Here is a 13,295-nt window from a genome sequence, read left to right as displayed (position 1 = left end):
AGAACGCTAAGTACATATATTAATTTCGGTAGTGCGAAAGTTTTTAATACAGTTATTTTTCCAATTAGGGTTAGTTTTCTATGTTGCCATAGAAAACGACTTTTATTCCTGTCATTATATATGCTACTTGTATGAAATCCCAGCAACAGACTTCCTTATGTATTACACGCTGATCAAAAGTATTCCATCACATATAAAATCTAATATAAACCCAAACAGCACGCAAAACTTTAGAGCACAATTTCTACAAAAACTCACCTCAAAACAAAAACCGAACAAGCTATTATAAAGAACACAAATAAGCTACAAGATTAACGAACTACCAAAATTCCAAATAAAATGGCAAAATATATTCCAAGAGCATGAATTAAACTGGAAAGAAATATTTATTATGTCATACAAAACAACAATCGACATCACACTAAGAAACTTTCAGTTCAAATACCTACATCGAATTATCGCAACCAATAAATATCTTTATAAATGCAAATTACCTAACTCTAATGTATGTGACTTCTGCGATGAAAATATCGAAACTATAGAACATCTATTTTGGGAGTGCAAATACATCCAACCTATCTGGAATCAGTTGACTTCCTTTCTTGGCCAACAGCAACTAAACATTAAACTATCCCTCTTAAATGTTAGTTTTGGAATTAACTCATTAAAATCCATAGACGGTAATAATATTGTGAATTTTATTATCATATTGATGAAACTTTTTATCTTTAACATGAAATACAAGAAACAATTACCAAATTTTAATTGTTTTATACATAGCCTGAACTTGAAAATCCAGATTGAGAAAGAAATAGCCCTCAGTAATGATACATTGCATATTTTTGAACAAAAATGGAATCGAATCAAATTATCATAATGCTTGTCCACTTAAATATACTACTATCTTTATGTTAGTTTATCATTTCATATATTCATTTTAGTTTTTTTTTTCTTTTTTAATCTTATAACATCATTGATTATTATATATATATTAGAACACATCCTGTTCTCACTGATTGTAATGTTACAAACCAAGGTCTAAAACATTTTAAGGCATATTACTGGATAATATGTAAAAACCATTGATTGCAAATGAAAGATATGTATGTATACAATTTATGCTTTAGAATGAATAAAAAAAGAAAAAAAGTAGTAGTAGAAATAGTAGTAGTAGTAGAAGAAGTAGTAGAAGTAGTAGTAATAGTTGTTGTTGTGGTAAAAGTACTATCAGCAGCATTGCCCTATTGCTTTTTTTAAATTGACGGTGTTGGACCATCCAACTTTCTTAACAAATGGCCAACTGCTACACTATTAATAGTTGGCCAATCGTGTGTGAGCCAACGGTACAACCTTTACCCAACGGTGGCTTAACATTAAGATGCAAAATATGATCGGGCTTATTAATGTAATTTGGTTACGGGCATGTGTATTTAAACGCCAATGCCGACTAACATAATTTTATAATATCATATTTAGCATTTTCTTCTTTAAGCATTTGTCTGTTGTTCTTGTTATTTTTATGATAAGCAGTTAAATTACTTTTTTTGGCTTAGCTCATTCTTTGCATATACATTTATAACATCATTTTCGGAAAGTATATAGTTAAAATATTGTATTGGATGAAACTCGTCCACATATGTAGCAAGTTACATGAACGTATTAGCTTTCATTTTAAACACACATTCTAATATCTACTTGAATAAGTAAATTTCGTTCTCAGTTAAATGAACACACATTTGGATGATACGCAGATGTATTAATGTAATCTGATGAACCACTTTATGTCTGTGTTCTAGTCAACTGGTTTTTAAACATTAAACACTGAGATTTGTTCGAAACGGATTGGCTGGCATTACGGTAACGATGTTTTTCTACTGTGTGAATAATTGTTTGAAACTACTTTTAACTAAGTCGCAAATTGAATATATTGAATTGCTTTCCTTTAAGACCATTGGTTTCAACTTTTTAGGAACACATACAATTGTATTTAATTAGAGAATTATCCAACGACAAGCTACACAGAAGTTTTAATATTTTCTTCCTAAGGTTTGGCAGAACAGAAGGCTAGTATATATACACATAGAATATAAGATACCATAGCACGGTATGAAAACATATAACTTTAAAGACATGTTTGTATAATCCCCTGACACCGGAAGGATGTGTGCTAATAGAATATTGCCGATTTATTTTAAAACGGAGAGTAATATTAATAAGGTGTAATTTAAGAAGGTAAAAACATTATGCAAATGTGGCAAGTCGCCCAGGAACAATCATTAACCATTTTATATGTGCCTTAAACATGGAAAAAAGTGTAAAAACCTTAACCATTTTGTCAGCCTCAGCGGCTATTGTCTTTGAACCACCGGATGTTAGGTCTCATCCTGCAGATGGTTTGATTAACAATATGCACATAAAACTAAAATTATTAATTTGTTCCCGAATTGAAGATTACAAGTTCATGGCGAATGCATTGTTTTCACAGCTTTGAGGTTAACAGTCTTTGACAACTGGTTGATTCCGTGTACTCTAGCCAATGGTCTTAAGGAAGCCGCCTTGACGGGACCCTTTTTTTCCGGATCTGTGCGCATTTTACTGAATCTATATACAAACACTGGCCAGAATCCAAGTACTTTAATTTTGTGGTGTGTGGGAGTTTTTTTTACAGTAATTAAAGCAATGCGACTTACATGTACACCTCGTCGTGTTCGAAAGCTAAAGAATGATTTTCAGCGAACTTTCAGTATTTATAGTTCCCGGAGCGTAGCGTAACTCCAAGACGAAAGTAAAGGCAAGAAAAAACGTTGTATTTGACGCTTGCTTTAAATAAGGTATTTTGTTCTCGAACGACCACACATTCTTAAATAATTTCAGCGTATCGACCACTGGAAGTAAACTTGAGGACTCCAAGAATATGCCGATGAAAGAAATCACGTGGAACGAAATCACCACATTTGTGGTTGAGCATTCTTGGAAAGGTAAATATAATTGACAAAAACAACAAGCCAGTATTTGTAAGAAAGCAAGTTGGGGAAAAGTTTTACTATTTTTCAATTTATTATTGGTCTGTGTTTCGTGTTCATTTGTCTTGTAAGTTATATTTGAGATAAGTTTACATTTCGGAATATGGATTGAATATAAATTTGTGCATGATCAAATCTAGAGAAACGTATTCCCCCACCATGCATTGTGCATATTATAGTATTTAACAATTGTATCTAAATGTTTATATTAACGAAGAGGCTGTTTGAAATAAAGCTAGCAAATGCATTGGCAAGTATTTACTTACGACCATATTAAAAACGGCAGTTGAAATGCAGAAGTTTAGTGTTTTTGTCGGTAGATCGGCATATATACCGGTTTCATTTTGTCGTTAACTCCATCACATTTCATAACAAGCTATAAAAGTAATCAATGTTCGGGATATTGTACAGTAGCAAATTCCGATATCCAACTAAATCAAACGGAAAAGGTAAAGCTCATAATTATCTTAAAAGCCGGATCTCACGTGCTTGATTTTGCGGTGGTAAAATATTAACTAACATTAACCAGTAGGCTGGGTTTATCTGCCAGTGATTTGCTGCTAACATTAGGGTGTTCATAAATAGCATTTGACATACTGTTGAATCTGCATTTTCATGTAAACTTGATTTGAGTCATTCGCTAGCTACTGGCTGAAAGAAGGTTCAAAACCTTTTAAGTGGGAGGTGCTTAGCATTTACAGGGAAATTTAAATCTCAAGCAGACAACAAAAAGTTGTTTCTGTAAGTCAATAACTAAAAAACTTTCAACCACCAACTTACACATACGTATTGTGTATACTAAAGTATATGTATGCCAAATTTCATTGGAAAAAATAAAATTCAAACTTAAATATTATGAAAATAATGATTTTTGTTTTCTGCTGTTTACACACTAGTTTACAATTGAAAAGTAGACATTCTGTGAGTGTGTGGCCCTTTTATACTGCTTCTCTGGTGTTTAAGGCGATAATTAAAAAGATTAGAATTTTATCTTTGTCCCACATGTTCAATCTATGTTTTCAAGCTTTATAATATTTATGTACTAATAGCTTACACAAAGCTGGGCTGTACGTTACATGTCGTACAAACGAACGATGTTATCTATGTTTGTTAACTCGTTAACTTGTTAGCTCGAGGCTGTCCTTCACGTGTAATCTCATTAATCTAAAGCTAAAACTAAAATTATTTAAGTTTTAGAACCAGATACTATGATATGCTTTCATATTTTCCAGAAAAAATCACGTCGCAAGCCGAGATGGCGAAACTCGTCCAGGAAATGTGCAAGGTTAACACAAATATTGTTTGGCAAAGTTTTTAAGATTAAATACCACCATATCCGATTGTCTCTTAGTATTAAATAGATAATACATTATAGTATATATGATTTAAGTATCTGCTTCATATCTGAACGCTAAGTATTGATAGTTATAGTGTTTATAAATGCTTTTTTATATGTATTGTTTATAAACAAAAAATGTGATGAACAAAAAAAGGTTGCTCAACATGTAATCTATAACAGAAAGGTCTACGAACGATACAGTATTTAACATGGTTAACATCGTTTGTTATTAGGATGATAACCATACAAACGTTTCCAGCGTAGTAATGAAAGCTGTGAGAAATGGTCGCTGCGACGTCTTTGAGCAGTTGTTTGACATTGATGGCAACTTTCTTAAGAATTTTCAACTAGACTATATGGACAAGAGAACATTGGAAGAGTGTGTTTTAAGTCAAATGGTATATTAACTAATGATGTTCTTTCTTTATTCGATATCAATTTAAATGGATATTTTTTATTCGATGCAATAGCGAATCTATTTTATAATTATCTAATAACAACCAAATTATACTTGCTTGCTACACATGCTTGTCCGTCATCAAACTATTATTCGCATTTCTACTTAATATCGTAGATTTGTGTTGCTTCAGAGCAGTTAATATGTGATAATGTCTTACTGCATTGTGTTATACATGATACACAAACTAATTTGTCATGCATCGTTGCATCTATGCCTATCATAACATCGCCTCCAAACCACCACGACAGCAAAGGATTACGTAATTGCAGTTGTGAAGTTAAAACTCGACAACTCCACAAACTGTTTATGAACTTTAAGTACATTTGCAAGTGGTGGTATACAACTAGAAGCTTTGCAATTACATAACGCAGCTTGAATAAAACATACGCACATGCAAATAAACATGGGCAAACACACTCGCGTTCGAACGCACACACCCTCGCAAGGAGAAAGCATACACAAGTGCGCGCAAATAAAAATTAATGAACACACTTAACCAATGATCGTTTACCTAGTGTTCGGTTGCCCTGCCATCTACGCGAATATATAATTATTTATCATTGCTTGGATTTCTTATGACATGTTTTGGTAACACCGATTCAAGCCAACAGTTTTAATCCCTTCCCTCTTTTTCAACGCATGTATTGTTTAAAATTGTCAAATGCTTGATGTTGTTTATTAATACCTTATACTTTATATTTCTTTTGACGTAGTGTTCTTTTTGCCGAACCAAATTAGACGGTAACGTGTGTAGTTTTTCTTTTGCAAAAAGAATTATATGCAACGGAAACTAACCAAGTCCTAGCAGAGGAGTTTTATGTATAGTTATTTGCTCTTAGAACCTATATTCATTGGGTCACTGTTATCATATAACGCATTTTACAAAACAGGATAATGAAGAAGCCGTCACCTGATATTGGAATAAATATTACATAGCGAAGCTTACACTTTTTCAACACATTACAAATTGATAAATTCGTAACACATAAATCTTTGGAGAAATTAAATTCTACGAATATAAGTACATTAATTTGATTTACAGAGGCACGATTCATTGGAGCGAGGGGCAGAGGTAAGTAATGCTAATTTCTGAGACCTTGACATTATTGTTTACCATACAAAAAGCTAGAGTCCACATAAAGTACCATAAACTAAAACAATGTAAACAGCATGTGGTTATCTTATATAAGGAAAGGAAACCATCTTGGGTGTTAATTTCAGTCACAATTGATTTTTTTTTTTTCATGCAAACTAAATGAGTGCATATAAAGCACGATTTTCTTTTTGTTTTGGGGTAAAATATGATACCATTGCACACGTGTTTTCGCAATTGAGTACCATGTATTTGAACGTTTGTCTCCTTAGTGAAGTAATATTGTTTTAATGTTTCTACATATCATGATAATGAGTCTGTACCATATATAATTAACAATCAGCTGTTTAATAGAACATGCGTTTTACTTAAAAACATGTAAGGACACATAATTTAAATGTTTGATAATTATTAACAAAAAAAACATAGAAATATGGGTAAGATGTATGGCTGTATGAGACTTTATACCTGACAATTTTGCAATATAAAATATGGTTCGTTTAAAGATATTTATGGGGTGTTTTTTTATCTCATGCATTCGATGAATGAGTCAAGTGTAAGGTGTCTGTCCGACCTACTTTTCTACAACTGTTTTAAATCTTACACCATTTTAGAAACTTGTATGGTTGTTCTTAGGTTCATTGCTCTTGTTCAAAGATTTTCGAATTTTTGAAAAATGTCACTTAATATGTTTATTTACAAAGCTATAATGTGTTTAATAGTCATAGCTCTTTATAATGGCAAGTTAAACAGTTTATTAAAAAATATTGCCGTCTCCGAGATTTGAACCCGATTCCCCTGGAAGCAAAAGCCAACACGCTTCAAATACACTATACTTATACTCGACAGATTTTCAAAATTATCAAGGAAGAGCATTACAAACGCTTAATTATTTTACCGACTAAGTATGATGATAATCCGTTAATAAACCACTATTTTGAACATATTTCTTAGTCAAGAGCGTTATTTCGGTTGTTTTAACATTATGCATACATGTTTGTTGAATATATGACAATTATTTTGAAAATCATCATGCTACTAAAGTGTGAACAAGTCTCTTTAAGCGCTTATTTTTTTTCCATGTTTACGCTGTCCTAGGAGAGAATAACTAAGACGGTGTAAAATAGTCCATTTGTATTCTGAAACAATGTCAGAATACGCTTGAGATAATATGTTAAACCATGCATATGTAAATTTGCATGCACAATTTATTAATATATATTGTTCGGTTTGAAAAAAAAATTATTTGTATAGTTGTTCCAACATACATAGGTAAATGACAATAATAAGGACTTCAACTTATTTGTAAAGTTATTTATTTCAAGATACTTATTATTTAATGTTTTTTAATATGGTATACAGTTCAACGTTTTAATAATACATTCTACATAGTTATTTACATCGATTCATCGTTTAAAATTAATACTATATTGTTATAACCAATGCAACAAAACAACAGTCATACGAATATCAATTGTAATAATAAATATTTGTTTCTAATTAAATCATTTAATTAACCAGTTAATATTAAAAGATTTAAGATTTGAAAATAACAGCATACGTCTTACCTTAAACAATACCAGAACGCCCTCTGGTGTATAAGCCGAGGTCGGTTCTTAAAATACCCTTTTTAGTGTATGGGTGGATATTGCGACATTGATTTCTTAGTATTATGCCCGACGTTTCCTAATTTGCTTGCAACGTTCTGGGTTTTTTCTCTAGCTGAGTCATTATGAATAGATCGTTCCCATCATGTCTGATTAATACAATGTTCTAACAATAGGACCGATATGTGGGTGTTTTTAACATAGTTCTGTTGTTTGAACTAAACTTATTACTTGATTTACGTAGATCATTGACATGTTCTGAAATAACTGTATGTTTTGTTAATGACTAATCTTGTTTCTTGTGTAAGATTACTTCTAAATGAGAACTTTTGCTGTTGCTACGACAAAAATATTGTTTTATGTTATCTTTTATAGTCGTTAAATATTATATTATTGTCATCTCATTTTTCGTATTTTAATCGTGAAAATGATTGCCTGAAAACAGCTGTATGTATTTAGATAATACAAAGGTATAATGTAATTGAAGATTAAAAAAGTGATTGCTTACACAATATAAACAATACATGGGACCTTTAATTTTGTAATTTGCTAACATACTGTCAGAAACATTTTCGCGATATTTCCAAAGACAACGGTTCTTGCAACAATAAAACAAGTTCTGGTTTCATTGAGGACGACACCTAAATGTAAAAAAACTGCAACGCGAGTTCATGTTCCATTAACCACTACCTTTTAAAGATGTGTTCTACATATGTCGTACAGGCTTACTTACCAATAACATAAATAATATTATGCCATATTGTAATCACCATTTTTACTTAGTGTTTCACAGTTTGATGAGCTTTTATCGTAATATGCGGACGAGGTTAAGATGACTAAGGAATTAAATGAATGCAAAGAAAAGAACATGAGCGTGAGATTTTGTTCATTTCGAAACTTTCTGTTTTACGCAAAATACATGGACTTATATATTGTATCGGAATTTATTGTTCTGTTGTTCTTGTTGGGTCTTATATTTGTAAGATTTGCAACAAAAGGATTATACGACGGCACGTCATAATGTGAGAACTTAAAAAAAAATATGTGAAACTCATGCATTTTTTTTAAATATATATTTTTTAAAAATATTAAAATAACACAACTTGATTGTGTTAAGCGTTAAGTCTATGATAATGACTTTATTATTATAGTCGGTTATAATCTATCTGAACTTATTTTACATTACTAACTCGCGGTTAAAATGGTTTATTGAATATCAATGTATGCACTTCGAATGCTACACAATGTCTTATATGATCTTTTTTTAATTATAAAACAGCAACAAACATACAAATATATGTTGCTTTTTGTGATCAGTGACTGGTATAGTTTCATTAAATATCAAAAACGTGGTTGCTCACACAAAATAGTGACCAAGAATGGACCATAATATTTTGCAGATTTCAAACAAATTCTGCAAAGGAAACAGGATCTCTTATTCCTTGTCATAAGTTAATAAATAACATCTACACTTCTATACACTTCTGTGCACATATCTCCCCTAGTATAGAAGGTATTAAACAGATGAGCTTTATATCGTGAATGTTTGCATAGGACTTATTGCCCTGTGTTTATTCTTCATGCATAAGTATTGAAGGGATTGAAGCTTTTATACAACACTGACAAGCCGCTAATAATAGAAGTTTCACAACTAATTACGCAGTATATCCGAGTAATTCTTCTTTGTTATTTTTCTCTTTTTTTCCATTAATAAGTAAGTGTTTCCCTTTTCTTGCAAGGTCAAGTTGCCCTTTAAGTCCCAGGGAGGCATTCGGCATTTACAATGATAGCAATTGGTTTCGTATCATCTGACGTCATATTTAGAATGTCAGAGTCGTCAGTGGACTCTAAATCATATCACGATCAAGCAATTCTCAATTATTGTTCGTATGTTTATAACAAAGAATGTGTTGAATGTAACAGAAAGTTGTCAATTTGTGTGTATTGTATTTAAGAAATAGTTTTATCATTTTTTTCCTCCATTCGTGAATTCAAGTTTTCATTTAATCGGTTGTGAAATAATAATGCGATATTACACAGTGATACTCTTGCAGCCTTAATGCGAACTAATGCGATATCGTATATTTCAGGATTCCAACAATATTTCTCAAGTCCTCAGCGCTATTTATGGACAAAGTAAGTTTGTTTTTTTCAATTTAATGCCTTGGGCAGCCGTATGAATTGATAGAACTTTACAGAATGACATATGCGTTGACATACGACACCGTCTTACATGTTCTTATAACTGCTCATCAAGTCGTCTTTAAATTGCGGACTCAAAATTGTTAAAACACATAATCACGTTACTAAAATATTGAGGCTTTCTAAAAAACTGTAGCAAAAAAGTAAAAAGTAAGAATACAGTAAGACTAACAAATTTAATTGATTTAATGTATGAACAAGTATAATACTTAGTATCGTATCAAGTTTACCGTTTGCTTTCATTTTTCTATGGTGTCATTGTCACACCACAAGCCTGTGTTTAATTATAATAGAGCTACCAACACATTTAAATTTTATACTGGACTAACCTTAATAGCTGGTGTTCTTTGTGAATCAATAAACATATTTTGTCATACTAACTTCTTTTCATTTAGATGAAACCTTTCGTACAACACATACGTGTCTTACTTTTTTTTAGTCAATTCAGCAATTTTAGACGAACGCTTGTTTTGCGAAAGGTAGTAGAATACAAAATGCGTTAATCAAAATCCATAAAGTTAATTGACAATTTTTTGTGTTTGCTTATTTTGCATTAAATATAAAAAAAGAAATAATGAAACTCCAGTAACATTGTCTTTTGTTTAAGGCAACCAGCAAGTTGTCTTAAAATTAAAGGGATATTATGTACAAAACAACAATAAACATGACATCGATTAATTCAGGGATAACCCTGGAACGACCGTTGCAAAGCACTTAGGGTTTTAATCGACTTTAAGGAATGCCGAACTGAAACCTTTGTTAATTAATAATTGCATTCAGAAGAGTTTAAATTACTATAAGATTAATATCATCTCATTTGAAACTTAAAAAAAAATAAAATCGAACATTAAAATTGAATAAAGTACAATAGTACTACTTAACTGTTAATATCGACCGGAGCAACATGAATACAACGTTCTTCAGTACCGTGAAATGAATATCATTTAATTATCCATTCTTTTCTGCAAGTTTCCAGAAGCATCATTAGTCAAATAAGAGATCATCGTTCTGCATCTCAGGAAGAAGACGTTTTTAATTGTGCCAAATATAAGATTATATAGCTTTAATGTATATGCATAATAAAAATTACACAAAATATTTGTAATATCATCAGTGATTGTCGTCAAATATTTGTGGACGTCGACGTAATACCAATATTGGGCCAGATAATAATGCCATCGTATAATGACTTAACTATACACGAGATTCTTCTTAACACGATGAGGAACGATGTGCTTTTTATGATACAATTAACGAAAGCTTACTTGTGTATGTTTTGTACTATTGCTTTAATCTAATCATTAAAGAAAGTTGCATTATCTTTGGCAAAAATATTTACCATTAATAATGCGGTATGTCGCATACTAGAACCACAGTGTTACCTTAAAGGCCAAGCTCATACTTTGACATCGCTTATACAACATAGAGAAATATAGCGCAAATCTCTTGCACTTTTCGGTTGGGTATCAATCACATGTAGTAATATTTCTGGTTTTTACTATCATTGCTTGTTTTGATGCGTTGTATAATGTATATAATGTACAATGTGCACACATATTTTGTCGAATATTTCGGGCTGTTTTTTGTGCTCTTTGTTGTGTCGGTCATAAGACTTTAAAAATCGATATTGTTATACTAATAACATATCTCTACATATTTTGCGGTTTAAGTTTCCACAGTGTTTATTATCTCTTAAATATCTTGAATAATGCAATATTTGTTTTCATTTGAAAAAACTATTGTTTTTACTTTTTATTTAATTTCAGATCTTTCCTGGATATCACGTGTTAACGAAGCAATTTTTTTACTCTATCCAACTGCGATTTGTGTGAATGTTTTGACATTCTGGAATGTGATGTTTTTATGGGCAATACTTTTAAGACAGCACGATTGTGCAATACTATTGTGGAAAAAAGTTGAGGTAATAAGGAACGTTTAATAATCATGGTCTACTACACAAACATATTTTATGTGTGTCATGTTTGTAATATTTGCATGTGCCATGATAAAATACTAAGGTTTGAAAAGAAAACACACCGGTGTAATACAAGGCCTACTGGTCTTGTAAAAATTCAAAAAGACCAAGGTGTTTACCTCAAGGATTGATTGAAAACACTTATTTCTTTTTGTTAAAAATGCCAAATTAATAAAACTTCAAGCCACTTAACAGCTGAAAGCACTCTGTGGTCTCGCATAGCACAGTTTTATGATGTACTTTTAATATGCTGCTGCGAATGCATATTATTAATTTGTCAACTTTGTATGTTCTCACTCTTTAAGCAAAACATGGATATAAACAATGAATGTTAAGTCAGATTTATTTTCTAATGTTAGATGGGTTCATACAACAACTGTAAATGTGTTTGTATCGATGCTTTATGCATAGATGTTTGTTTTAAATGCTTTAACAACAACAACATTTTTTTTCTTAAAGGATCCCATAGCCATGGCCCTCATAGCATACAGCGTGTGCAACGATTTGAGACGAATAACAGATGACAAGGTGCTTGCTACACTCTATAAAAAACGGAAGAAGTATGAATATTTAGTTTATCGATCAATGTAAACAGAAATACAAAAATTTATCCATCGAAGCATGTTTAAAACATAATGGATGTGTGGTGCAGGCATCCAGTGGCTTATGTACATTTTATAATGCGACATATTGTTTTGCATTTTAAGTTAAAATTAAATGATCATTTTTGACCAATAAGTCCCTACACTAGTGAACACCTAAGAGCTTAACACTTATAATTAATGAACATATAAATACTAAAATAATGTTATCATGAATTATGGTTAAAAATAAGTATGCTTCCTTATTATTAAAGGTATATTGACATTTGTCATACGATGTATTTTATGGAGGTTTTCTTTTTTTGTGATTTATTTTGAAGTTAGAAAAACGATAATTTGTACAGGGGCGTTTTCACAGTTGTGATTTATTAATAGTTTAAATGACTTTTCCTAGTTCATTATTTATTCCCTACTTATATTTTGAGTACTAAAGGGACAGTTCTTATTTTTAACAATTTGGTTGTTTTTTTCATATTTTAAGAAAAAAGTATACCATGAAGACGCGTCTAAGTAATATTTTGCTTTAACTCGCAGAATACGTTTTATAAAAAGAGAAAAAAATGTGTTTGTATATTTTACTTTTATTTGTTTTTTAAAAACAAAACAAAAAACAAAATAATGTTCTCCTTATTTAACTGGAAAATAATCCCAAATAGCAACTTCTTAGATGCAAGAATAGCATGTGATATTATATAATATATGTTCATTTAGAGAAACCGGTAGGTTGATAAATAATAATGTTATATTTTTTCGTGCAGCGACTGGTCTAGTTTGGCGAACGAAACATTTTGCCAATGCTTCGAACGGGATGCGGATACTACATTAACTCTACTTTTAATGGAGCTGCCGTACTGGAAAGATGAATCTTGTCTTGAAATTGCGATTCATTCGGGCAATAAGGCTTTCATTACACACCCAACCTGTCAAAATGTGCTGGACAGTTTCTGGAACAGAGGAATCAACGAGAATATTACTGACCCTGAACCCGACGACA

At 31.4% G+C, this 13,295-nt stretch overlaps 1 protein-coding gene across 2 annotated transcripts in view; it reads left to right on the top strand.

Moving 5' to 3' along the window:
* Nucleotides 1-13,295, top strand: part of LOC127860712 (uncharacterized) — a 372,542-nt gene that overhangs the window by 84,987 nt on the left and 274,260 nt on the right. The gene's annotated exons all lie outside the window — the stretch shown is intronic.

The sequence above is a fragment of the Dreissena polymorpha genome, chromosome 15, assembly GCF_020536995.1.
Source record: "Dreissena polymorpha isolate Duluth1 chromosome 15, UMN_Dpol_1.0, whole genome shotgun sequence".
Lineage (NCBI taxonomy): Eukaryota > Metazoa > Mollusca > Bivalvia > Myida > Dreissenidae > Dreissena > Dreissena polymorpha.
This window is presented reverse-complemented; position numbering and strand designations above follow the sequence as displayed.